Source organism: Curcuma longa, unplaced genomic scaffold (assembly GCF_044706935.1).
Source record: "Curcuma longa cultivar G26 ecotype Majalengka, Jawa Barat unplaced genomic scaffold, ITB_CL_G26_1.1 contig_19482, whole genome shotgun sequence".
NCBI classification, from domain to species: domain Eukaryota; kingdom Viridiplantae; phylum Streptophyta; class Magnoliopsida; order Zingiberales; family Zingiberaceae; genus Curcuma; species Curcuma longa.
The window spans coordinates 1-3,070 of record NW_027431109.1 but is presented as its reverse complement, the minus strand read 5'-3'; the positions used below and the strand labels follow the sequence as shown (position 1 = coordinate 3,070).

The 3,070-nt window shown below is 39.4% G+C and overlaps 1 pseudogene; it reads left to right on the top strand.

Annotated features, from left to right (window-relative positions):
- Positions 1 to 891: 891 nt before the first annotated feature.
- Positions 892 to 1,767, top strand: LOC141817156 (pentatricopeptide repeat-containing protein At5g56310-like; annotated as a pseudogene).
- Positions 1,768 to 3,070: the final 1,303 nt, after the last annotated feature.

Sequence of the window (3,070 nt, the reverse complement as noted above, 5' to 3'; positions counted from 1 at the left end):
AATAATATTTCAATGAGCAAAACAATAAAAGGGACTTCATAACACCCATTACATTTCAAATGAACGCTAATTATTTGATTATGATCAGCCGTATAAAAGCTACATACTAGTTTTTACAACATATAGAAGATAGTTGCTAGCTTTTACAATATGTAGAAGATAGTTGCTAGCTTTTACAATAATAACTTTATATCATTTTGATTTTACTTCCGTGAGAGTGATAATCCAGTTAAAACAACATTTTAACAAGTAAACTAAATGATGGAGACACTACTAGAAAACTAGACTTTTGAAACAAAAATTTTAAGACAGTGACAAAATTCATCTCAAATACTATGTAATTAAGACAGTAATTATAAGTGTCTTAAAATTTTATATTGAGACATTAAATTTAAGACAATATTTAAAATATTATCTCAAATTCAACTAAATAAGACACTTAATAAAGACGATTAAAGATATAATTATATAAGACATTTAAATAAGATGGTAAAAAAGTATTTGTTTCAAATTATCTGTTAAAAAAAAAAAGAAACAAAACTATACACGTACATAAATATTTAGATTCATGATCGTGTAGAAGCTATGTTAAGGAAAGTGAAGATGAGGATGATGATAGCCCTGAAGAAGATTCTGTGGATGAACCTCTTAATACTAAAAATGTGAAAAGGGATTCGGTCCCATCGTCAAAAACCAAACTTGTTGCTAAGGCTGTCAAAAAAGACAAGTTGTGGCCGATGTTGCAGAAGCTTGGCATGACGATGAAAGCCGAAGAGAAAGAGCTGATGAGCAAAGCTTTGATGAAGCGAGTCATGTAGACTTGGCTTTCAACGAGCACGGCTCTCCTGGAGATGATGATCTTTCAGCTTCCGTCTCCTTCCAAGGCGCAGAAATACTGTGTGGAAAACTTGTATGAGGGTCCTCCTGATGATGTATGTCTTCTCGGTCGCTGCTCGGCCTCGTCCGGCGAGTCGCCACCTCCTCCCATGCCGGGTAGGTCCATGCGCAAATCATCCTCTGCGTCCTCCCCCTCCACAACCACCTTCTTTGCTAGCTGGCGGAGCTCCGCTTCCCCGACTACCTGCTCGCCGTCTTCCGCCGCCTCCTCTCGCCGCCCAACGACCACGCGTACGCCTCCCTCACCCGCTCATTTTCCGCATCACTCCTGCATGCTCCTTGAAGCCGTCGGTCCCACCAACTTCACCTACCGGCCGCTGTTCAAGTCCTACTCCGCCCTCTCCTCCGCCGACCTCGGCCGGAAGGTGCACGCGCACATTGTCAAGTTAGGGTTCATCTTCGACCTCTATGTAGGTAATTTCCCCATTGATATGTACTCCAAGCGCCTCCTCCTCGAGGACGCCCACCAAGTGCTCGAGGATATGCCTGCGAGCGATGAGGTGTCATATAACTCCCTCATCTCTGGATATTCACATGTTGGAGACATGAACATGGCCCGTTCGATGTTTAAAGAAATGCCGATCATACAAAATGTGGTCTGTTGAACGACCCTTATTGATGAATTTGGGAAGCATGGAATGATATCAGAGATGGTCGATTTTTTTCAAACGGATGCTTGGTTCTGCTGAACATGTTCTTCCCAACTCAGCCACCATGGTGTGCCTCCTATCTGCATGTGCAAATGCTTCAAATTGGGAGGTCGGAAAATGGGTAGTGGGTTTCATCGAGATCAATATGATCCCATTGGACTCAGTTCTTAGTACAACACTAGTAGACATGTATGCAAGAAGTGGAGATGTGCGTGACTAATTGTCGTTTCTCGATTTACTTTTTTATATATGATTGTGGGACCAACCATGTGAGATCGCTGGATGACGGATTCCATCTTTTACAAAAGAAAAAGAAATGAAAATGTAGAAAAGACAAGGACATCCGGGTTAACCGGGCATCTGGATTGGCCGCCGTATGCGCTTCCCGATTTACTCTGGTGGTCGGTGGGAAACTTCCGTGGGATCGGGCCGGCCATCCCCAGGGATTGAATCCATGAGACTGACTGGGATTTATCATTTTTTTTTCATAGAGGCTCCCTAGAAGATGCAGTCATATTGTATCATCATATGAGGAAATTATCTGTCGAACCAAATGAGATTACGATGGTCAATTTGCTTTCAGCTTGTGCTAGCCTGGGAGCTCCGGATCTTGGGAGATAAGTTCATCAAACTTTGGCTAGAAAGAGAATGCAGCTGAATGTAATTCTGGCCACTGATCTTGTTGACATGCATTCCAAGTGTGGAGGCATTAACGATGTCCATTGTGGAAACACAGTCGCTATGGTCGGTCTGGATCAAATCACTAAGAATGCAACTCTAACAAACTAGAAGGAAGTCGATGCACCCATCAAGGCCATGATATTCGGTGTCTCCCTCGTCGTGTGTGAATCAACGAAAACATTAATTATCTGTTACATCACATCAAGAAGATAACAACACATCGACAATATTTTTGATGATGATATGATTAACAATTTAAGGATGAATTTTTTCTACTATAGAGAGAATGATATAGGAACAGAAATAGTTTTAGTCTTTTTTATTATCTTATCGAATTAGAATTTTAAAAGTATTTTCGTTTTCACAAGGTTAGAGTTTGAGTTTATTTAAACTGTTTGCTTAATTATTTTTGAGATACGTGTTGATAATAAAAGTTTGCGACCGCAATGTTTCTTCTTAAACATCGAATTTGATTGTCTATCTCCTAGTATAATTTTACAAAATCAATAAGGTTTAAGAGATCATTTTTGATATTTGTGCACAAATAAATAGAACCGATAATTATTTACTCCATCAAGAAGCTAGAAATTAACTACCACAACATATTACAACTGACAAGTAGCTGTTACCTCCTGTGTCATTGTCTTATGTTAGTGTTGATCAAATGAGGGTGATTAATAATCTGAAAAATATAACATTGTATTCAAATACAATGTCAAACTAGATCTTCAAGCATACAGTGGTCCAAATAATTGCACTAGTCAATACCCTAGTATTTGATACAAAGTGTTGTTGATTTGATAATACTTGAATTATTTTTTTTCTAGGGGCTCATTTGTGTC